Genomic DNA, 24,844 nt, shown 5'->3' with positions numbered 1-24,844 from the left:
CAGTGTTGTATTCCTCACTGTTAGATTTAACTTGTATAAACACAATTATTATATCCCAGCTCATAAGCAAGGCAGTAATTTCATTGTATAAAAAAAAAAAACGTTTTCTCTAACGCACATATGACAATAACACTTTGAATTTAATTTAATGTAATCCTTAATCACCCCACCACCTAGCAATTGAAATGAAAAAATGACAGACCTTTTTACTCTTGGTTTCACATTTAAATCGGTCTCCGTAAAATAATCACAGTCTGAGTTTTTTTTCCAGTGTTTATATAGATCTGGGTCCATATCCGATTACCATCAGTAGTGTTGTTGTTTAGGTGGATCCTTCGTGTATTTTCCCAAGTTGTCATCGTTTTGATGAGAACTGGTTTTCCGTCCTCTTCTTCCAGGATGTAAATCCTGCAGTTTTTTGACCAAATCTTTCCTTCTTTTTTTTATTTGGCGTGCTTTCCATGCAATGCTTGCATTTTGTTTCGTCAGGTTTTCATTGATGTACCACCTTCGTTCCCTTGAGTTTATTTCCTTGCTTGAGTATTTCTCCTTTGAATTTTTATTCGTGATGGTTATTTTTACAGCTCGGTATCATTTCTCTTTGGCAGGAGATGGCAGGAGTTGATGTTGTAGGGTTCAGGACAATGTCCTTCGACTTCAGGAAGTCAATGACCTGTTGTTCAATCGATTTTGTTTCTTCGTCACTCCTGGGTTTATCTTTAGGCCTGTGATGATGACATCTTTCTCTCTTTCCTTTTGTTCCAGCTTTCAAACCCTCGCGTTCAACAATTTTACTCTTCAGCATTTCTTTCATTCTTTCTTTCAGTACCTTTGTTTCGCTTTGTAGTCTTTCCAGTGAGTTTTCCAGCGTCTTTTCCAACGACTTTTCTCGGCAGATAGGTTTGTAGACCCTCGCGTATCATCTCCTTGACCTCTTCCAAACCCGAATTGGGTTCTGAAGGGCCTCCCTGCGGTTTTTTCACCATTTTCCTTCAGTCTTGGGCCCAGTTTTTCAGGCTGTTCAGCTGTAGCCAGCTGTAGCCAAGGTCGTGTTATCGGAGCAAACGAAAACACGTCTGCTGTCTCCAAAGACCAGAGACTAGAGACAAGTGGCTCTTGCAACAGCCGCGAGTGGCATCGCAGCAACCCTACTGCCAGAAGGCACCACCTTTCACAGTAGAACAAAATGTCCCTCATTCTCACTGATGAATCCACTTGCGCTGTCAGTGAACATGACAACACTGCCACACTCATTAGGATGGCACATCTCATGGTTGTGGATGAAGTGACGATGATGGATCGCCGTTCATTAGAAGCAGCAGACCGTACATTTGGTGGCATCACAATGGTCTTTGGTGGCGACTGGAGGCAAATACTGCCGTTGTGCCACATGGTAGCCGAACCGAGATCATAGGACGGTGTTGTAAGAGCTCATACCTATGGAAAAATGTTGAAACTCTCAGTCTAACAATAAACATGAGAATCTCTCAAGCTACAGAACATCAACAAGCTGAAGAAAAACTTTGCCAAATTCCTTAGACCTTGGCGAGGCAAAAATTCCATAGTTCCAGAAGAAGGTGAATTCGCAATTAAACTCAACAACAACTGACAATTTCTGGTGACAAACTAAAAGACATTTGGGTTAAATTGGGTGTATGAAGACATGCTGGCAACATTTCCTGTCCAACTGGCTATGTGAACGTTCATATTATGCCCAACTAACTCAGAAGTCGACACAGTAAATGAGTACATGACCAAGAGAAGAACACGTTTGCAACAGCGTTAACCACTCTCTCATGCTCACCCAGTAGTTGGGGGAGGCTGGAAGCAGTGAGAGGTCCAAACAGACCCACTTCTGACCCGGCTTACAGTTCTCTTAACCTTCATACTACACAGAATCTGAGAGTGTGCTTCCATTATTTTTAACTTCTTTAGTAATTACGCTTAAAAACGTTTTTGATTTTGAAATCAATACAAATTAGACCAAATGAGACATGAGGGGGAGGAGTCTGAGCGGCACGCACACTGATACTACGTACTATTACTGCTAAGAACTAACACTAACCCTAACATGGTGTGGTGGTGGGAATCCAGCCACTAAAGGACTCACTCAGTGTGTTCATGTGTTCCAGTCCCAAGCCTGGATAATGGAGAGGGGCACCTTTACTGTAAAACCCGCCAATTTTCTCTCACCAATTGTCTCTTTTCTATGGTCGTATGTTGGATGTACATGACATGTTTACGTGTAATTAATTATGTGTTTTTCTTGCCGAGGTATGGTCTAAAGTCAGGGGATGCTCTGGTACATTTATGATTCATTTACCTACAGTAAGTCCAGCAAACATTGGTGCAACCTTTATCTAATATCATGTTCATTCCCATAGAATTTAAACAGGGAAATCACACGATATTTTATTTTGCACCCACAAATATACACCTTCATAACACTACAGAGTATGTACACCTCTATGTACATACAACCTTCAAACACATTCTCATTGGCCATAATTAACGCTTAAGCGCCCACTATATGAATGCATACTTCCGACGGGTACTGTACTAGTCTATACTATAATTCAAGGGAGGTCTGTGTGTGTTGTGTGGATGTGTGTGTGGAGCAAATATTTCCCCGACGCGGTGCCAGTTCGACCTGAAACTCAGTCGACGGGTTCCAAATACCCCGAGTGTGTGTATCTGTTATTTGGAGTAATTTTGTCATTTCAAAATGTTTATTTTAATTTTATTTCACTTCTGGACGGCCCCGAAATGAAACCTATTCATCTTTGACCTCAGGGTGTGAGGGGGCGCTAGCGCACCATCTGTTGAGAAACGACTTCTGGCATCCATCTTGATCACAGTTGAGACCACTTTTTGAAGGCGAAACAGGTGAACAGTGATCAACTGTTCCAAATACCCTGAGTGTGTGCATCTGTTATTTTGGAGTAATTTGGTGAAGCAAAACGGTCAAAACTTTAATTTTATAATTACGGCTCCCTTGGTAAGAATGCACTACTCCAGTTCCGTGTTCATGACGTCACCGTGTCGCAGTTTGGGCTAAAAAAAAAAAAAAAAAGGTCAATATTAAAAAATGTTTTTGTACCGCTAAAAGTCATTAAGTTAAGTAATATTCATGGTTATTTAATATTATTCCTGTGATTCCTTTAAATCTCGGGTCACAAACTCACTTCCTCCTTCATCTCCATGACTGTGGGCGGAGGCTGTGCTGACAAACAAAGGAATGTAACGTTTTTGTGAGTGGAAGGATCCACAACATGGCTCCACTATGATTATTGTTTGTGAACGTACTATTCTGGTAAATAAACATGCATGTTATCCTTGAACACAGCGTTATAAACGCTCATATTTTCACCACGTGAATAAAACAAAAGCACGTGAGGCTTTTACTCTGTAGCAGAGCATCACACGCTGGAGAAGTCATTTAGAGCAGAAAAACCGTAAAGTCCATGTTAACATGCACATAGTTCTAATGTCGGTAGTTAAGAAAGCTAAGCTAAGCTAAGCTAAAGCTAATCACATGGTGGCGAGGTAATAAACCTAGACGCTGCATCCAAAGAAGGAGAGATGAATGATGTGACTACATATTAGTCTTTCTTATTATTGTTTTATATTATAGTTACTGGTATTATCATGTAATATTATCATTGCTATTACCTTATTTAATATTTATTGTATTATAGTTACTGGATCTCATTATATTTTATTGCTATTTTATTATAACTATTACTACTTCTACTATTAATATTATATCCCTATCTAATTGTACTACTACTTATTATTGTTATTGCTATTCTTATATTCTATTTATTATTTTTATAACCATTGCTATTACTACTATTACTACTTCACTATTAATATTATATCTCTATCTAATTGTATTATTACTGTATGTTATTTTACTCTTAAATTATTCTTTTTTATTATTTTATCTTATAGTTACTAAATTCTCATTGTATATTATTAATATTGCTATTACCTTATTATTTATGTTTATTGTTTTTAATTATTGTATTACAGTTACTGGATTCTCTTTGTTATTTTGTTATTGCCATTATTATTATTATTATTATTATTATTATTATATAGTTGTACTACTACTGTATTAATGTTAGTGGCATTATTATAATTACCATTATATTTTTAAACTCCTTTTTAATTATTATTTTATATTATAGTTACTGGTATTCTCATTGTATTATTAGCATTGCTATATTATCATAATTTTTATTATCATTGTATTATTATCAACATATTACCATATCATTATTTAATATTTTTATTATTGTTTTTTATCATATTATTGTTACTAGATTCTTATTATATTGCTTTGTTATTGCTATTATTATTATTATTATTATTATTATTATATTATTACTACTATTATTATTATTATTATTATTATTATTATTATATTATTATTATTACTATTATTATTATTATAACAAGCAGTGGCTGAAGTAATAATAATAATAATAATAATAATAATAATGGGTCCACAACACGGCTCCACTATGATTGTTTGTTCTGTGCAAGGGTGAGTTTTTCTTATATTATTCTATGTGCTAAGAAAGATGCTAACAGCTACAATGTAAACACACACACGGCTGATGCACGTTCGTGCACTACACCGGGATGAAACTACTGAACTCACACAGAGCCATTTAGAGAGTTGTTGTTGCAAAACGTTTATTTTTCGTGGTACTTCTGTGTCTCTCTTAACAACCTGCGACGAATTATGTGTAAGACGCACGCGAGAGAGATAACACACGGAGGAGATGGATGGAGACACACACACACACATACAGTATTTATAATAAAAATATACAAAAAACAATTATACAGAAAAAATACACAAAAAGACAACTGAAAGATTAAAAAACACAATGATGACATTAAACCAGGATACAAATATACCCCTTATGCTCCCACATGAATGCATACTTCCAATGGGCACTGGACTAGTCAGAGTAACAATGGGAAACAAAGAGAGACTTGGATCACTGAGCACTGTTTGAAAGGTATGTTTATGTATTAATATGTTCTGCAAATATAACTGAGGAAATTACAACTTGTGAAAATATAGATTTCTTAATAGAGCAGCTCAGCAAAGGAAGCTTTTTTTTTGGAACTGTTAGATTTTACTAAATAAACCAGACAAATGATCAAGTTTTAAGTTCAGTAAATACAAATATAATCCTAAATACTTTTTCTTCTCATCAGGTTCAGAGATGGCCTAACATCTCTAGGTATCTGAGATGTCCTAACATCTCTAGGTATCTGAGATGTCCTAACATCTCTAGGTATCAGAGATGGCCTAACATCTCTAGGTATCTGAGATGAACTAACATCTCTAGGTATCAGAGATGGCCTAACATCTCTAGGTATCTGAGATGAACTAACATCTCTAGGTATCTGAGATGTCCTAACATCTCTAGGTATCAGAGATGGCCTAACATCTCTAGGTATCTGAGATGAACTAACATCTCTAGGTATCTGAGATGTCCTAACATCTCTAGGTATCTGAGATGTTCTAACATCTCTAGGTATCTGAGATGAACTAACATCTCTAGGTATCTGAGATGTCCTCCTTCACAGATCAAAGGCCTTTTTGTCAATGATGAGAAGCTTTAACAGATCATTGTCTCTGAAAGAGGAAGTGATGCGTTCTAAGAAGAGTGGACGACCTTCTGGCTAAGATGACCTTCAGGATGCTGAATGTAAGCTATGTGCTGGACATAGTGTTTAAACACACACACACACACACACACATAATGAATGACGTCACATTTTACAATAAAACACCTTGACTAAAATGTTAAACACACTACTTGATACTAAATACATGTGTTCAGCAGAAAACAGTGACAATTTCCAACTCTTCACTGAGACGTTTCTACACATTGACCTGCATCTGTCAGTTAAACTACTGTACATAAAGATCTACAGTAGACCTCAATAGAATGTGGGCGTGAGACCTTCCCATTTCATTTTAGGGTCATTAACTATTATTAGTCAATATCAGGTACATTTCTTTCAGTATTGTTGTATTTTCACCTACAATGATGTATTGATCTCAACCATGATCATTTAGTTTATTAATTTTTTATTTTACAGTTGAAAGGGTCGTCTGTGTGGAGGATCTTCTTCTTTCTTTACTGGATGTGACGGAATCACAGCCTGGGCTTTGTCTCACTATTACAGATGAACTGTCGTCAATACATGTGACAATATTCTTCACATACAGTTTACGCCGCTTTCATACGTGATATGAGCGTGAGAGGTACAGGAATGTCACTGATTGATTTATAGGTTTTAAGGCTTTAAGCTGATTGATTTATAGGTTTTAAGCAAAGCTGATTGATTTATAGATTTTAAGGCTTTAAACTGATTGATTTATAGGTTTTAAGGCTTTAAGCTGATTGATTTAAGGTTTTAAGGCTTTAAACTGATTGATTTATAGGTTTTAAGGCTTTAAGCTGATTGATATAGGTTTTAAGGCTTTAAGCTGATTGATTTATAGGTTTTAAGGCTTTAAGCTGATTGATTTATAGGTTTTAAGGCTTTAAGCTGATTGATTTATAGGTTTTAAGGCTTTAAACTGATTGATTTATAGGTTTTAAGGCTTTAAACTGATTGATTTATAGGTTTTAAGGCTTTAAGCTGATTGATTTATAGGTTTTAAGGCTTTAAGCTGATTGATTTATAGGTTTTAAGGCTTTAAACTGATTGATTTATAGGTTTTAAGGCTTTAAGCTGATTGATTTATAGGTTTTAAGGCTTTAGCTGATTGATTTTAGGTTTTAAGGCTTTAAGCTGATTGATTTATAGGTTTTAAGGCTTTAAACTGATTGATTTATAGGTTTTAAGGCTTTAAGCTGATGATTTATAGGTTTTAAGGCTTTAAACTGATTGATTTATAGGTTTTAAGGCTTTAAACTGATGATTATAGGTTTTAAGGCTTTAGCTGATTGATTTATAGGTTTTAAGGCTTTAAGCTGATTGATTTATAGGTTTTAAGGCTTTAAGCTGATTGATTTATAGGTTTTAAGGCTTTAAACTGATTGATTTATAGATTTTAAGGCTTTAAACTGATTGATTTATAGGTTTTAAGGCTTTAAACTGATTGATTTATAGGTTTTAAGGCTTTAAGCTGATTGATTTATAGGTTTTAAGGCTTTAAACTGATTGATTTATAGGTTTTAAGGCTTTAAACTGATTGATTTATAGGTTTTAAGGCTTTAAACTGATTGATTTATAGCCACTTTTAGGAATTTTCAAGTTTATTTAGGTTTTGGTTACAGGTTTTATTTATTTCTATACATTGTTCTGAAAATGTAAACTTTTTCTAAAGTGTTTAACATTTACACTTCTCTCAAAAAAATGCTTTGATTTTTTTTTGTACACCTTTCAACATGCCTGGAATCATGGTCTGATGCTCGTTTTACATTTATTTTATTTTTTATTCAGTTTAAATGGTAAATTTTGTTATGTAACGTAGTTATTGAAATGATGATGTAATACCAATGTGTTGTTTCTTTATGAGTCGTGGCACAGGTTTCTAAACAATACATTGTTCCATGTTTCCTATTCTGTGTGTTGTTTATGTCTTGTTAGTGTAAATACATGCGTTTATGATCATGTGTCACATTTGCTGTTGACAAACTTGAAAAAAAAAAATCTTTTGAGAATATCAAAAAGTTTTATTTTCCTCCACAGTAATAAGCATTATATAATAACATATAATAATAAGAAGAACACACCTAACATTCTGTACAGTATTAACTACAATGATTTCTTATTAAAGAAGTGCTTAGCAAATAAAAATCTTCTGTACAGTGAGACCTACAGTTAGTCATCAAATTCACTGGTGAAAGATTAAACATTTAACTTCCACAATACAAAACACTCAGTTATGTTATTTTTGCATATGAAAGCTTTCTGTTTAACTTCTGAGTTACTCAGGAGTCATTTACATTAAGGCACAAAATGTGATATATAATGTTATAATGGTAATACATCCCCTGACTTTATGAGTAGTAATCAATATATGATGTAACATTTCACTTTCAGCTTCTTTCAGTAAAACTTATACAACAAATGGTACAACCACAGCAAATAGACACGTAACCATATGTTTGTATGAACATTAAGTATTTAAATAAACACATTTTTACCCCTTTCATAAATAATATAATAGAAATACTTGGAAATATTCAGGAAAATGTTTAATAAGTGGAAAATAGTCATAAAGTTAAGTAATGACCAATCAATTATTTATTAATCATTATTATTAAAAGTTAAAATTTAAAGGTCATGTTCTCAATGTTTACATGATGTAAAATAAATGGTGGAAAGTCATTTATAAATATAATCTTTTAAATTTAAGCAGAAAAGCTGAGCAACCTTTGGTTAAAAAAATAAAAAATGGATTTCTCCATCTTCTGGGGTCCATATCTATAAAGTAAAAGTGAAAGAATGTTCTTAACTTTATAGCTCTAGAAAACAACAACCCCATCAATAAACATGATTTCATCATTAGCTGAGAAACAGGAGTAAAATCATTTTACTACATGAATAAACAGAAGATACATATAAAGCAATAAATGTGCATTCATTACCCATCAAATTAGCACCTGTACTAAGTGTTACCATGAACTCTAACATTACTGAACGTGTGGTTACGATGTAACCGTGGTTCTCTGAGTGAAGAGACTATTCTCCAGCCAGATACATATTCATATGTATGGGGAATGACCCCCCTGCTCGTCAGGGTACATGGATAATTCTTTAAGACACTCCGGCTTGCCCGGCCACGCCCCACAGGTTACCTATAAAACACTGTGCAGGCATGGATTCAGTAATAGTTTTGATCGACACGAGTCTCCGAGCGGCCAAAAGAGCTGGAGAGTCTCTTCACTCAGAGAACCACAGTTACTTCGTAACCATACGTTCTCTATCGTCTTGAGACTATCTCTCCAGCCAGATACATATTTCATATGTATGGGGTAACTCTTTAAGACACCCCGTGAGGAGACGGTGCAGCCCATAAGTCAATACACCAATACGATAGACGAACTATTTACAAATATACATGTCAATCAGGTGAGGCCCTGCAAGACGCAAGGGCCAAGCCTGAAAGGCAGCGGAACTGCTTAGGTCGGTCCGCAAGACGCCAGAAAGACCCAAGGGGCTCCGATAAGGCTTCGCAAGACGCGAGGCTAACACCGTCAGGGAGACTTAGGTCGACAAGTTGGTCACAAAGGAGACCTCCCACATAGGCAGAGGCCAGCTCCTTGTCCAGTCATCTACCGACGAGCGACACCCAGCACCTGCTCCGCAAAGGAGGGACTGGCGGCTACATTTAGGCGGTAGAATTTAACAAAGGTGGATTCAGAAGACCATGTGGCAGCTGTACAAATGGCAGCCAGGGAGGCCCCTCGCCATAAGGCCCAGGAGGTAGCCATGCCACGAGTCGAGTGTGCCCGAACCCCAGACGGGACAGGCACCCCCGAGCGTACATACGCCTGCTGAATCGTCTCCACAACCCAGTGGGATAGCCTAGATTTTGACAGGGGCATGCCCATTTTGCTCTTGTCAAAGGAGACAAAAAGTTGATCTGTCTTCCTATAGGGCCGTGTTTGCTGGACGTACTCCGCCAAAACCCTAACCGGGCATAGCATTGCCAGGCGCAGGTCCTCCTGGCCTCCCTCAGAGGCGGTAAGAGAGCGCAGCTCAATTGACTGGGACAGGTGGAACTCGGATAAAACCTTAGGCAGAAAAGCTGGGTTGGGACGGAGAATTACACCCGACCCCCCCGGCAAGAACCTGCAACAGTCGCTGTGAACTGACAGTGCGTGGAGCTCACTTACTCTCTTAGCGGATGTTATCGCCAACAAAAATGCAGTTTTGAGGGAAAGCCACTTCAACTCTGCCACCCCAAGAGGTTCAAAGGGGGGATGCTGAAGTGCATTAAGCACCATACTTAAGTCCCATGGAGGAACCAAGGGCCTTTTTCTCTGGGCTGTAAGTCTCTGGGCACCTCTGAGGAAACGCGAAATTAATGAGCAACTATCCTCGGTGAGTATGCACTCACCGATGCGAACAGCCTTGATCGCTGCCACCATACCTCGCAAGGTACCGGGAGACCTTCCTTCCTCAAGCCGGGACTGCAAAAATGGCAAGATTTCCTTGGCTGTTGCTAGGTAGGGATCCACCTTGTGTGCTCCGCACCAAGCAGTGAAGGCCCCCATCGGTACGAATAAGCAGCCCTGGTGGATGGTGCCCGTGCTTCCTGCATTGTCCGGACTACCGGCTCAGATAAGCCTAAGGCAAGGAGCCTGTCCCTCTCAGGGGCCAGACCACCAACCTGAGTCCCGCAGGGAAGGGGTGGAACAGGGTCCCGCTGGCCTGAGACAGCAGGTCCCTCCGAAGCGGGAGCTCCCATGGTGTTCCATCCAAAAGAGGTGGAATCACTGAGAACCATGGCATGTGGGGCCAAAGGGGGGCCACTAGGAGCAACTTTACCCCCCCACCTGGATCCTTTGGAGAAGGGGTGGGAGAAGACCAAAGGGGGGGAAGGCGTAGAGCAGATCCTTGGGCCACTGGTGTGCCAGAGCATCCCATCCCAGAGGTGGATCGTCGTTCCTGAGAGAGAAGAAGAGTCGGCAATGTGTCGACTCCCTCGAGCAAACAGGTCGACCACTGCCCTGCCAAAGCGACGCCAAATCTCCTCGACTACCTGAGGATGAAGTCGCCACTCCCCCGGATGGGGACCCCTCTCGACATGATGTCCGCCGCTGTGTTTAACAGACCTGGTACATGTACAGCCCTGAGTGAGCAAAAGAGGGGGTGAGCCCACCGCCACAGTTGGGTTGCCAGTTTGCAAAGGGCAGGGGAACCTAGGCCCCCCTGCCTGTTGATGTATGCTGCAGTCACAGTGCTGTCTGTCCTGACGATGACGTGGTAGCCTCTCAACCTTGGCAGGAACTGCCAAAGTGCGAGGAGGACAGCCCTCATTTCCAGCACATTTATGTGTTGGGTTACCCAGCGGCCAGTCCAGCGCCCTTTGATCCCGCAGCCTTCGTGGACAGCGCCCCAGCCTACTAGGGACGCGTCGGTGAATACGAGCTGGCGATAGATCACAGCTCCCAGAGTGCTCCCCCTTGCTATGTTGGCCGAGTCCCTCCACCAGCGAAGGGCCTTGTGGAGTCCCTGAGAGACCCTCACTGGGGTCCGGTGGTACGTCTGTGGACAAAGGCCTGTTCTCGACAGGCACCTTTGAACAGGCCGCATATGCAGGAGAGCGAGAGGGACTACTTGCACCATGGCAGCCATCAGACCCATGAGGCGAAGGCAAAGACCCCAATTGACTAGAGAGTGTAGCCGGAAGTGGCTTAGGCAAGCCATGAAGGTCTGCCGCCTTTCTGGACTCAGCACAATGGTCCCCCTCCTGGAATCCAGGACCATGCCCAGAAAACTGTCACCTGTGAAGGTCGAAGCCTGCTCTTTTTGCCGTTCAGCTGCAGGCCCAGCTTGTGAATGTGCTCCAAGAGGAGAGCCACATGATGGCAGCATTGTTCCTCTGAGCTCGCGCATATCAGCCAGTCGTCCAGATAGTTCAGGATCCTGAGCCCTTGGTGTCTCATGGGTGCAAGGACTGCATCCATACACCGGGTAAATGTACGGGGAGCCAGAGATATACCAAAGGCAGCACCTGAAATTCGAATATCCTGCTCTCGAAGCCGAACCGCAGGAACCGCCAGTGGCCCTGCCAGATTGGTATCTGGAAGTAAGCATCCTTGAGGTCGATAGTCGCAAACCAATCTCTCGTAGAGATGGCTTGCCTGACCCTGGGAATTGTCAGCATCCTGCACCTCAGGGGACGGAGATATTTGTTGAGCCCCCTGAGGTCCAGAACAGGGCGAAGGCCCCCATCCCGCTTTGGGACCAGGAAGTAGTGGGAGAAGAACCCAGCCTGGTGGTCCTCGTGCCTCACCTCCCTTATGGCCTTTTTCCCTAGGAGGGTGGACAGCTCTTCCCGCAGTATACAAGCGTGCCGAGGGTCGTGGACTGAGGTGAAGGTAGCTGCCTTTGTTACCGGCGGTTTGTGGAGAAACTGCAGGCGGTAGCCATGGGACATAGTTCTCACCACCCATGGGTCCGCGCCCAGGGCTAGCCATGCCGCTCTGCGATGGGCTAACAGAGAGCGGCTGGCTAGCCTTCCTGAACCGTCAGGAAGGAGGGGGGCGCCTTGAGGACCCTGACCCCGGGAAGTGGGTTGTCCACCTCTCCCCGGGGAGTGCCACGCGTCGAGAGGCTTCCAGATGAGGCCTGAGGTCCCCTGGTCCCCATTGTGGGACATGCGGTGTCGGGCGAGGCATTGAGGCTCTTGGTTGCCTTGAACCTCTAGCCCTCCTACGTAAGTCGCCAGAGACTGCTTGCGCACAGCGGCGACTTTCTTGAGCTTGCAGCAACATTTTAGCTGCCTCTGCTCCGAATACAGCCGAAGGATCCACTGGCAGCTTAAGAAAGCAGTCCCAATCTCCTTGCGGGAGCTGAGACTGAGACAGCCATAGGTGGCGTCTGGCGACCCAGAATGAAGCCAGGGCTCTGCCTGAAGCTACTGCCTGCTCCTTCATAATAGAAGAAAGGCATGCAGAAGCGGCCTGGAGCTCATCCACAATGGAACCATCCTGTACCTGCAGAGACAGTTGACGGAGGTAAAGGGACATAATGGCTCCAGTATTAGCCAGTCTGGTCTGTGTAGCCATAGCCCTGTGCATCTTTGCTAGCAGACCGTCCATAATCCTGCAATTCTTGCTAGGGCAGGTAGCCCTACCTAGGACAGAGCTGGAGGGAGAGACCAGTGGCGTGAGAGCCGGGTCCACAGGGGGGAGCGGCCCACAGGCAATTTGCACGCTGTCCTGCATGTTGGACAATATCCGACATGATGCAGACCACCTGTGGTAACCGGTGCACCGAATTGGTTGCACACTAACTCAACAACTCTCGCACGTTGTTTTCTGTAATTGAAAAGCTCACAACCCCCCCAGATCAGATAGCCCCTGAATTACTGTCAGCTGGAAAATGCAATGAATTTTCTGTATATTTCAATGAAAAAATACAATCAATAAGATCAAACATCAGAACAAACCAGCAAAATCACAAAAAGCTTGAACAACTTCAACCACTGAGGGAGGAGTCAACTACAATGTTAGAGTTTATTACAGTGAACCCAAAAACAATAGAGGAAACTGTTCAGCAGCTGAATCCATCAACGTGTTGCCTTGACACAAAACCCTCAAATTCTTTAAAACTGTTGTAAAGTCATTTATCACTGATTAGTATCAGATAATTAACTGATCATTCCAATCAGGCACCGTAACAAAATCCCTGAAAGTAGCTGCTGTTAACCTCTGTTAAAAAGAGAACACTGGATGTCTCTATACTGGCTAACTATAGACCAATCAGCAACCTTCCATTCATGGCCAAGATCATTGAGAAGATGGTCTTCAACCAACTGAGTCAATTCTTAACATTCAACAAAATATTTGATAAATTTCAGTCAGGTTTTGGTTCTCATCACATCACAGAAACTGATCTGATCAAAGTGATCAATGACATAAGGTTGAACACTGATTCAGGAAAAGTATCTGTTCTCATTCTATTGGATCTAAGTCTGCATTTGACACTGTAGATCATACAATTTTGTTGCACAGATTGTAAACATGGGTTGGACTAAATGTTAAAGTAATGCAATGGTTTAAATCATACTTGAAGGAGCGAAGCTATTTTGTAAACATTGTAAACTTTGAATCTGACAGATTACCAATGTCCTGTGGGGTTCCTCAGGGATCTGTTCTTGGACCTCTTCTGTTTAGCCTTTACATGCTTCCATTAGGACACATTTACACAACTGTAAGGTTGATTATCAGAGCTACGCAGATGACACACAACTATATCTATCACTGAACCCAGATGACTATGGTCCCATTGAGGTGTTGTGTGACTGTTTAGAAAAAGTAAACTGATGGATGAGTGAAACTTCCTTCAACTAACCATGACAAGACGGAGGTGATTGTCTTTGGTAACAATGAAAAGAGGACTGCTGTCAGCAAGTATCTGAGTCTGGATCTTTAAAAGATAAAGACCAAGTCAAAAACCTTGGTGTTCTGATTGACTCAGATCTGACATTCAGCATCAGATCAAATCTATCACAAAAACATCTTCTACCACCTAAAGAAACATCTCCAGAGTGAAAGGTTTAATGACTCAGAAAGATCAGGAGAAACTGGTCCATGCTTTTATCTCCAGCAGACTGGACTATTGTAATGGTCTTCATCAAACATCTACAGCTGGTTCAGAACGCTGCAGCTCAGGTCTGAACCAGAACAAAGAGGTCAGAACACATTACACTGGCTCCCAGTCAGCCTCAGAGGAGACTGTAAAGTTCTGCTGCTGGTTATAAATGTGTGAATGGGTTTGGTCCAGAATACGTCAGTGAGATGTTAGTCAGGTATGAACCCAGCAGGTCTCTCAGATCTATGGACACAGGTCAGATAGTGGAGCCCAGAGCTCACAGTAACCATGGTGATGCTGCTTTTAGTTGTTATGCTGCAAAGAAGTGGAACAAACTGCAGCAGAGCTGAAGTCAGCATCACATGTGAACATTTTTAAATCAAAGTTAAAGGAACTTTTTTTCTCTACTGTATATGATTGAGAGAGATTTTTGTCATGTTGTTGATGTAATGATGATTTTACTGATGATTTTAATTGATTTTACTGATGATTTTAAATGTTCTTATTGATTTTAAACAATTGAATGTTTTATCATGTAAAGCACATTGAGTTGCCTTGAGTATGAAATGCGCTATATAAATAAATTTTGCCTTGCCTTAAAATCAGACAGAAGAGGCACTTGCATTGGTGTAGCGGGGGCCTCTCCAACCTCCTCGAACCGGGAGGAGGGCACCCCAAGGTTTTCAGGGAGGGCAACGCCCAGAGCTCTGGCTGCCCTGCCAATAACCTCCTCAAAGCGGTGGGCTCCCCCACCTTTAGAGGTGGTGCCTGCCATGTCCTGCCCATCAACAGGTCACATTCCTCAGAAGAGAAGACAGTCTCCACATCCACGTCCTCCCCTTCGTCCTCCTCCTCCATCAACTCCGGAGTCGGGGGAGAGAGCGGGCTGGTCTGAGGATGGACTGACAGAGGCTCAGTAACAGGGGAAGGAAGGATATCCTGCCATGACTCTGAACACTCCCCCCTACCCTGCACAGGCTCCGCCCTCCTTCTAATCTTCCCACTGGTAACTGCATGAAGAGGGGAGCCTGCCCGTTTCAGTGCAAAAAACCGACAACGAGCCTCTCTTGTGCGTGCAGGCATGATAAAGCAGTCCATACAGGACTGTGGACTCTCCTTTGATAATATTGCATGTTGGTGACCTAAACACAAACACACATATTTATTTATTTATTTTTTTATTTATTCAGTTTATTTCCGACATGGTTACATTCACTTTTTTTTTTTTTCATTTTTTTTTTTTACTTTTTTGTACATGCCGAAAAAGGAGACGAGAGAAGCAGTTTGCTTATCCGGGTCCCGTCCCCTGTTTTACCATTGCAAATTTACATGGGTTTACATGTCTCTCTGGTCAAACATTCTTGAGTTGAACAGTCCTTTTTTGTGTATTCTCATCTGTGTTGTCCTCCCTCTATCATTGTTCGTGTTGGCCTTGTTCCCTGCCAGACGTTGTTAGCATTCCTCCAGTTCAAGAATAGTTCCTCTTTCGAAGGTGTTTGGAAGGTTTTTTTCCCATTTCATCCATAATGTCGCCACTCGGGAATGTCTCTTTTGGACACACAAGTTTGCAGCTTGTTTTGTCTCTACATCAAGGTTAATTCAGCTGTTGTTAGTTCTATTGGCAGTGTTGTATTCTCCACTGTCAGATCCAACTTGTATAACACATTATTATATCCTAGTTCACAAGCAAGGTAGTATTTTAATGTATTATATCTTAGTTCATAAGCGTGTTTCTAACTGCTGTTGTTAGTTCTAATGGCAGTGTTGTTTTTTCCAACTGTTAGATTTAACTTGTATAAACACATTATTATATCTTAGTTCATAAGCAAGGTAGTAATTTCATGTACAGGAAAACGTGTTTCTAACTGCACATATGACAATAAACACTTTGAATTTAAATTTAATGTAATCCTTAATCACCCCCCACCTAGCAATTAAAATGAATAAATGACAGACCTTTTTTACTCTTGGTTTCCACATTTAATTCAGTCTCCGTAAAATAATCACAGTCTGAGTTTTGTTTCCAGTGTTTATAGATCTGGGTCCATATCCATGATTACCATCCTCATGGCCATCCTCCAAAGGCTAGAAATGCCACAACCCACACAAAGATGTCCCTGGTGGCCGGCCATAGCCGCCATTACAGTGCTGCTTTCTTTCAGGGGGGGGCCCAAGCGTGACGCGCAGCGACACACTTTCTTGTTTACAAACGGCAGTGGACCCGGTTAGCTTATGCTAGTAGCAGCACGTTGCCCAAACACAGAGCGACAGATTGGGATTTGGATTGTGAGAGAGAGGAGAGTGGTTTGCAATCGACTTCTGAGCGCGTCAGCTGCACCGCAGCAATACGCTTCAGAGTCGCCGGCAGCGCCGATACGGCCGGAGCAGCGGAGCTCAGCGGCAGTTCAATCAATCAATCAATCAATCAATCTTTATTTGTATAGCGCCAAATCATAACCAATGGTATCTCAAGACACTTTACAGTAGAGCAGTCTTAAGGACGGACTCTTCATTTTATGGATACACACATATGCATATATACGTATATACACATACATATGTATCCCACACCCAACATGAATTCATCATGGCGGCAAGGAAAACCTTCTGTTAAGCAGCAGGAACCTTGTGTGGATCCCATTCCTATGATGAACAGCCATCCACGTTATGCTGTGTTGGGTGTGTGCAGAGGAAAGGGTGGAGACAGAGTTGTTGAGACTCTGTAACTCCACACTGAGGATCCCACGGACCTGCAAGACAAAAGCCAGAAGGAGTACAGGAGCAAACACACAAGGGAAGAAGCAGACATAGAGGGAGTGTTAGAAAGAGGAATGGGACCCTCTCCGGTCCCTCTCTAACCTAAATGACCTCTCTCTTAACGCCCTCTCCAACCTCTCTCCAACCGAGCATGCCAGACCCCCCCCCCCCCCCCGGCAGTCTATGCCTATTGCATCTTAATTATGAGCTATGAGCTGGTTCCTAACTAAAAGCTTTACCAAAGAGGAATGTTTTGAGCCTAACCTTAAATGTAGAGAGGGTGTCTGCCCCCCGAACCGTGGTTGGTAGATGGTTCCAGAGAAGTGGGGCCTGATAACTGAAAGCTCTTCCTCCTATACTACTTTTAGAGATGAATGGAACAACGAGTAGTCCAGCATTTTGAGAGCGTAGTGTTCTGGGGGGATTGTATGGCACTACAAGCTCCTTGAGATAGACTGGTGCCTGTCCATTTAGGGCTTTATAAGTGAGAAGAAGAATCTTGAATTCTATTCTATATTTTATGGGAAGCCAATGCAGAGAGGCTAATACAGGAGTAATGTGATCTCTTCTCCTAGTTTTAGTCAGTACACGTGCTGCAGCATTTTGAACCAGCTGAAGTGTCTTAAGCGACTTGCTCGGGCAGCCTGCTAAAGAGAATTACAATAATCCAGTCTAGAGGTAACAAAAGCATGGACTAGTTTTTCGGCGTCGCCCTGAGACAGGATAGATCTGATTTTAGCAATGTTACGGAGATGAAAGAAGGCAGTTCTTGAAGTTTGTTTTATGTGAGAGTTGAAGGATAAGTCCTGATCAAATAGAACCCCAAGGTTTCTAACAGTTGTGCTTTGTGCCAGAGTAATGCCATCTAGGGCAGTTAGGCTAGCATAGGTTTCTCTAAGGTGTCGTGGGCCCAGTACAATGACCTCAGTCTTGTCTGAGTTGAGAAGAAGAAAATTTTGGTCCATCCAGGCCCTAATGTCCTTTAGACAGGCCTCAAGTTTAGATAGCTGATTTGTCTCACCTGACTTCATTGATACATACAGTTGGGTATCATCAGCATAGCAGTGGAAGTTAACAGAGTATTTTATCATAACATTACCAAGGGGGATCATATAGATAAAGAAGAGGATTGGACCTAGCACAGAGCCCTGAGGAACCCCGTAGCTTACTTTAGTGTACACAGAAGACCTATTATTCACGTGTACAAACTGGTACCTATCAGATAGGTAGGACTTAAACCAGTTTAGGGCAGTCCCTGTGATTCCAAGTAATTTCTCTAATCTCTCTAGTAGAATATAGTGATCTATAGTGTCAAAAGCTGCACTAAGATCTAATAAAACCAGCACTGGGGGCGGCACTCCCACCTCTAGTTACCCTACTAATCCCTCCAATTTTAATCACACCTCAACATGCCACCCCCCGGAAGGGGTACCCTCACTTACACCCTCCGGCTATTACACCACATACACGTATATCCACAGAGGTAGGATGGGGAGCACCGCTCCCCTCCATCCCCCTTCTTTTAATTACACCCATACATTCACTGAACACACACACTCACACAGGGGATAGGGAAGTGCCTCTCCATTGGGGAATGGAGAGGCACCATAACAGGGTGGTGGGTTGGCTCACATATTTGGGCCTCTCCGGTGGGGGCCTGGCCCCTCTGTTGGTGGCTGGGCCACTACATAGAGTGAAAATACATCAGGATGGGGTGGGTCGGGCGTGGCGGTGGGTCTCGGGGGGGCTTTGCTGGGGTCTCTCCTTGCGGGGTCTTTCGGGCGGTGTCGGCCTGGTGGAGCGCGGGGGGCGCTTCCTCCCCTTGGGTGAGGCTTGGTGCTTGTTTCGTCGGCTGGTGGCCTTGGGGGCGGGCCCCGCGGTGTGCGGGCCTGGGGCGGCCTGCTCGCCGGTTTGGGGGGTGGGTGTGCTGGGGGTTGTGCTGGTGTCCCTCACCGGGGGTTGGGGCGGGGTTGCTAGGTGCCTCGGAGCGATGCTGTTTTACTGGGGGGCGGCGCTAGCTGTTCCGGTGGTGGAGGTTGCTGTCGGCCGCCTGGTGGGTCTGTCCTGCCATCTGCGGACTGGTGGGGTGGGGTCCGGGGCATCTTTGGCTCGGGGCTGTGCGGTTCCGCACTTGATGTGTGGCCTTTGGGGTGCCTCCTTCCCCGCGGGGGGGATCGCCGGTTGCTCGCGGGCCGGTGGGTGCGCTGCTCCGTGGCTGGCGCTACCCGGGGGGCGGCGGCCCTGGGCTGCTGGCCTTGGGCTGTCCGGGGGCTGTGCGGTCCTGCTGGGCTGTTGGCCGGGTCCTGGGCGGGGGTGGGGGGTGCTCCCGGGGGCTTGGCCCGGGGACTTGCCCCTTGGGGGGCCCTGGTCCCGGGGGTGCTCCTGGGGCCCGGGGTGATTGGCTGGCTGGCCGGACCGGTCCTGGCGGGGGTCTTTTCGGGGCGGGTGCCCGCGTGCCGCGCCCTTGCATACCTAATGGTACGGCCCCTGCTTGGGCAGTGCCCCATGAGGCAGGGTGCTGGGGATGCACAAGCGGTCTGGCTTGGCCCTTGGAGGGGGCCCTGGCTTTTAAAAAAAAAAAAAAAAATAAATAAAAAAACTAAAGCCCGTGGCGCGGGCGACGTCAACAATAGGTGATTTGGGGCGCCATGGGGGGCTAGGTTGGGGTTGCCTGGGGGCCGACGGGGAGACTCCCGGCGGCCCCCTGGTGCCTTATGCGGCTTGGGGTGTGGTCGTCCTCCCTGGGGCGGGCTGCTCCTGGTGCTGCGTTCATTCCGGGTCCCTCTGGCCTGGGGTCGGGTCCCTGCTGGCTCTGGGCCCGGCGGCGGGTGCCCGCCGGCTGCCCGTTCGGCGTGGCTCTGGTCGTCTGCTGGGCATGGGCTTTCGGCTCCTCCGCTGGGGTCTCGGGCGGGGAGCTCTCTGGGCCCTCCCCTCGGGGGGTTGGGCGCGGGGGTGTGGGGGGGTGGGGGGGGATGGGGTGGGGGGTCTGGGGGGTTGGGGTTGGATTGGTGGCATGGTGCGCTGGGTCCTTGGCTCCTTGGGGCTTTCTCGGGTGTGTTTGGGGGAGGCGATGGTTGCCTCTCGGTTTGGGATCTTGGGGGCGTTCGGGGGCTGCTTGGCCGTGTGGTGGTCGCCGGGGGCCCCCGGTTGCCCGCTCTTGCTGCTGGCCTGGCTGCTTCCGGGCCCGGGGGCGGCTCGTGGGTTTTGCAGTGGCGGTTCTTGGAAATACATTTGTCATGGATGCACTGGCCTTGGGCTGTGGGATAACACTCATACTGGGCTCACCACAGACACGTTGTTTCCCAAATACCTGTTTTAAGGGAATTTCCACTCACTTCTTCCGCTGCTCACAGCCACCACCATTATTCCTAAGCCGCACACTGGTCACCAAACTGGCTTGATAACGCAACAATAAGCACAATATACACAACCACAATTTCACATCGCATCACTTGAAATCTATCGACTACTCCCCACCCATTCCATTCCTATCTTGTATTCCTCTTCCCTGTTAACTTCCCCACCCCTCTTTAACCCCTCACCTTGGTGTAACACTGCCCTCTCTTTTTTTACATCCTCCCTTTAATAAAGTATTTCTTACCTTCCCTAGGGAGGGCTGGTGATGGTCACAATTATGCAATGAAATAAATAAATTTATTTAATTGCAATAACAAAATATGCATTGCTGTTAAAAGATTGCACTTCTTGTAGTGTTAACCTTCGACAGAATGTGCAGACAAGAAAAAAAAAAAAAAAAAAAAAAAAAAAAAAAAAATAATAAAACCAGCACTGAGAGTCGTCCTTCATCTGAAGCCCAGAGTAGATCATTAGTTACTTTAACTAAAGCAGTCTCTGTGCTGTGTTGAGCTCTAAAGCCTGACTGGAAGTCCTCAAACAGGCTGTTGTTTTGAAGAAATTCACAGAGCTGAGCTGCCACAACTTTCTCAAGAATCTTTGAAATAAAAGGAAGATTAGATATAGGCCTGTAGTTTGCTAAAGTGCTGGAATCAAGAGTAGGTTTTTTGAGAAGGGGTTTGATTACAGCTACTTTAAAGGACTGTGGCACGTAGCCTATTGATAGGGATATATTTATTGTCTCCAACAAAGATGGGCAGACCAGGGGAACAACTTCTTTAAACAGCTTAGTTGGGATCGGATCTGAAAGCAGGTCGATGGTTTGGAGGATGAAATAATAGAGTTAAGTTCCTGAAGTCCTATATGTGTGAAACAGTTTAGGTTAGGCCTATTTACATTTAATGGTACAGCAGGCCCAGGTGAAGGCAGGGAGTGGCTAATTTTTATCTCTAATCTTATGAATTTTATGGTTAAAAAATGTCATAAAGTCCTCACAGCTGAGGGCTAGAGGAAACATGGCTCAATAGAGCTCTGACTTTGTGTTAGCCTGGCTACAGTGCTGAAAAGGTACCTCGGATTATTTTTATTTTCTTCAATTAGTGAGGAATAGTATGTAGATGGACTATGTCGTAAGGCTGTCATGTATTTACTATGGCTTCTTGCCAAAGTATTCGTGACTCCTCTGTTTTATTGGAGCGCCACATTCTCTCTAATTTACGGGTTGTTTGTTTGAGTGTGTGAGTTTCAGAGCTAAACACGGAGCTTTCCTCTGACGTTTAATAGTTTTTTTCCCTCAATGGGGCAATTGAGTCCAAGGTGGATTTTAGTAGACTAGCAGAGCTATCGACAAGCAGATCCAGTTGAGAGGGGTTATAATTAATATCATAGTTATTTATTGGATGGTGCACTGAGTGTAAGGCAGCAGGAATGGCCTCTTTAAATTTAGCCACAGCACTGTTGGACAGATTTCTACTCCTAACTATTTATTGCACAGTGCGAGATCCTCTAGGATAATGTTAAAAGATATTAAAAAGTGATCTGATAGCAGAGGATTTTCAGGGTAGACTTTTAGTTCATTAATATCAAGGCCATATGTTAGAACAAGATCAAGAGTATGATTTAAACGATGAGTAGCTTCATTAATAGTTTGAAAAAAGCCAACTGAGTCTATTAGGGTCATAAAGGCTGAGCTCAGGCTATCACTATCTTTGTCCACATGGATATTAAAATCTCCTACTATCAGTATTTTATCAGAACTGAGGACTAAGTTTGATATAAACTCAGAGAATTCTGATAGAAATTCAGAATAAGGGCCTGGAGGACGGTAAATTATCACAAATAAGACTGGCTGGCAGGTTTTTGATTCAGTATGAGATAAATTTAGAACCAGGCTTTCAAAGGAAGTGTAATTGGCCTTTGGTTTAGGATAGATTAGGAGAGAGGAATGATAAATAGCTGCTACACCACCTCCACGGCCTATGTCTCGTGGCATATGAGTATTTAAATGACTGGAGGAGTGGCTTCATTTAAACTAACATATTCATCTTGATACAGCCATGTTTCAGTTAAACAGAATAAATCAAAGTATTTTCTGAGATAAGGTCATTTACTAGTAGAGATTTGGATCTCAGTGATCTAATATTTAATAGAGCACATCTAATGGTTTTATGTTTTGGTGTTTCTAGATTTGAGATTTTAATTTTTTTCAGATTTTTATAATTGATAGCTCTTTTATTTGATTTTATGTTAAAATCATTGTGAAATATGGGTCGGGGGACTGACACCGTCTCCATAAAAATAATATTCATCACCATCACAACAGTTGTCATGGCGATGAACACAGCTATCATAATAGCAATGGGAGGGAAACTGTCCTAAGGCAAGCGCAGAGGGGCGTGGAGGACTCCCCCTCTGTAACATGGTCTCATTCATGAGATGTCATAACAGTGACTGTGCCATGTTTTCTGATAGTAGAGATGCTCCCTCCAAAGTAGGATGGATTCCATCTCTTCCTATCAGGTTCGGTTTTCCCCAGAAGGATCTCCAATTATCAATGAAGCCCACCTCGTTTTCTGGACACCACCATCGACACGCCCGGTTGCAGTTCAACCGGGCGCGTCAACTGCACCACAGCAATACGCCGGTAAGAACCTTGGGAGATGCCGATTTAACTGGGCTGGAGCTTCGACCCACTGTTAGCCGACTCGAGAGTCTGCGCTCAACACGGGGCCCCACCAAGCGCGTCAGCTGCACCACAGCAATACGCCGGTATCGGGGATCACAGCCACAAAAATCACCACTAACAGATAAGGAAACAGCAATCCAGGGAGGCTGCCCGCAGACAGACGCCCAAACCACAACAGGTAAGCGGATATATGCTGTAACCTACACACAGAAGTTTCTACAACGGATTGGACACACTGCACTCTGACTGAGTGGAGATCAAACAATCACTGAACCCACGCCTGCACAGGTGTTTTATAGGTAACCTGTGGGGCGTGGCCGGGCAAGCCGGAGTGTCTTAAAGAATTATCCATGTACCCTGATGAGCAGGGGTGGTCATTCCCAATACATATGAAATATGTATCTGGCTGGAGAGATAGTCTCAAGACGATAAAGAACAGGACTAATCACTCATTTGAAGCAGGTCACATGTTGCCAGTGAGTCATGTGACCTCAGTCTGCGTCATCGTGGTGAGGATCATAAGGTGGTTGTTGTGGTAGATGCACATGATTAAGTCGTCTCTGATCTTCTGGAAGCATCATCTGCTGTCCATGAATGACTTTCCATTGTTCTTAAGCTGTGGTGGTTCCATTGGCCCACAGATATATTAATTATTATTATTATTATTGTTGGTAAGTACACATGATGAAGTGCCCTTATGTGAACTGGGTCAGTACTTTCTAAAATGGCCACATTTTCCATAAAGAGGAAAAGCACCTGGTTTACTTCCCTTTGGTTATGAACACTACATCCAACAATAAAACTTCCTCTATTTGATTCTCAATCATAAACCTTGGAACATCAATATTCTCCATCACTCACACAATAGCAACAGCTGAAAGGTCGTTGGTGCAGCATCTCAGGTTGATAGACATCGATACATTACAAATCCCCATGGATTCAGTGTGTGGTTAGTGTTAATATGCCTGTGAAAAAAAGAAGAAATATATTAAAGCAAAAGATGTGAGTAAAATGTATTTATATTATTAATCTTGTCCTATTTATTCATGTGAAGCCATGTGGTGATAACAGCTATAGGTCAGTATTAACAGAAGAATTGCTAAATGTTTAAAGCAATTATAATCAATCATATTTTATTATTCAACTTAACGTCAAATTTTCATGTTTAAAAAAATAAAATAATATATATATATATATATAAACAGCAATATACAAAATCTATACATGGGTTGTTATGTCACATTTAACGTGTAATCTATGGAGAAACGATTGTATCAACGTTTTAAACATACCAGACTTGATTTGGGACAGTGACATCATAGATCCTCTGTTGAATGGACCTTTGTCCTCTTAAGGCTCCTCCCACCTGATCAACTATTCTCAAACGTGCTCACACTCTCCATCGCTGAACTCTAATCTCCCTTGTTCTCAGACGACCAGTAACATATGTCTCTCCTGAACCAGGGTCAGTAATAACTCCAAGCTCATCATTTGAAATGTTGCTAAAACTAGTAAATCCAGCTCTAGTCTGTAGTTGTACAGTGTTTATGGATAAAACTGGACTTATATCTATCCAGATAAATCCTAAATGTGAGTCAACTGAAGAGCAGATATGTTGGACCTGATGGATGAAAAAACAAATGCAATCATTCATAATGTGATACATTACCTTCACTTGTATAATCTAGAAATAATATCAAAAACTAAATTATGATTATACAGTAGTGTCAG

At 43.2% G+C, this 24,844-nt stretch overlaps 1 protein-coding gene across 2 annotated transcripts in view; it reads left to right on the top strand.

The window, feature by feature from the left end:
* Positions 1-24,844, top strand: part of LOC114462598 (pre-B-cell leukemia transcription factor 1) — a 229,541-nt gene that overhangs the window by 102,671 nt on the left and 102,026 nt on the right. The gene's annotated exons all lie outside the window — the stretch shown is intronic.

The sequence above is a fragment of the Gouania willdenowi genome, chromosome 4 (assembly GCF_900634775.1).
Source record: "Gouania willdenowi chromosome 4, fGouWil2.1, whole genome shotgun sequence".
Lineage (NCBI taxonomy): Eukaryota > Metazoa > Chordata > Actinopteri > Blenniiformes > Gobiesocidae > Gouania > Gouania willdenowi.
The sequence above is the reverse complement of the archived record's forward strand: the minus strand, read 5'-3'. Positions and strand labels throughout refer to the sequence as shown.